The following is a 908-nucleotide window of genomic DNA, read 5'->3' on the forward strand; positions in this document are numbered from 1 at the left end:
TGATCTCTTTGGGGTACAAACCCAGTAATGGTATGGCTGGATCAAAGGGCAGGCATTCTTTTATAGCCCTTTGAGCATGATTCCAAATTGCCAGCCAGAATGGTTGGATCATTTCACAACTCCACCAGCAATGCATTAATGTCCCAATTTTGCCACATCCCCTTCAGCATTCATTACTCTCCCCTTCTTTCATTTTAGCCAATCTGCTAGGTGTGAGGTGGCACCTCAGAGTTGTTTTGATTTGCATTTCTCTAATTATTAGAGATTTAGAACACTTTCTCATGTGCTTATTGATACTTTTGATTTCTTTACCTGAGAATTGCCTATTCATGTCTCTTGCCCATTTTTCAATTGGGGAGTGGCTTGATTTTTTTATACAATTTATTTAACTCCTTGTATATTTGAGTAATTAGACCCCTGTCAGAGTTTTTTGTTATAAAGATTTTTCCCAATTTGTTGTTTCCCTTCTGATTTTGACTACATTGTTTTTGTTTGTACAAAAGCTTTTTAGCTTGATATAATCAAAACCATTTAATTTACATTTTGTAATTTTTCTCTAACTCTTGCTTGGTTTTAAAATCTTTCCTTTCCCAGAGATCTGATAGGTATACTATTTTGTGTTCACTTAGCTTATTTATAGTTTCCCTCTTTATATTCAGGTCATTCACCCATTCTGAATTTATCTTGGTGTAGGGTGTAAGATGTTGATCTAAACCTAATCTTTCCCATATTGTTTTCCATATTTCCCAGCAGTTTTTGCCAAATAGTGGATTCATGTCCCAAAAGTTGGGCTCTTTGGGTTTATCATACACTGTCTTGCTAACATCATTAACCCCAAGTCTATTCCACTGATCCTCCCTTCTATCTCTTAGCCAGTACCATATTGTTTTGATGACTGCTGCTTTATA

Source organism: Gracilinanus agilis, chromosome 2, assembly GCF_016433145.1.
Source record: "Gracilinanus agilis isolate LMUSP501 chromosome 2, AgileGrace, whole genome shotgun sequence".
Classification (NCBI taxonomy): Eukaryota; Metazoa; Chordata; class Mammalia; order Didelphimorphia; family Didelphidae; genus Gracilinanus; species Gracilinanus agilis.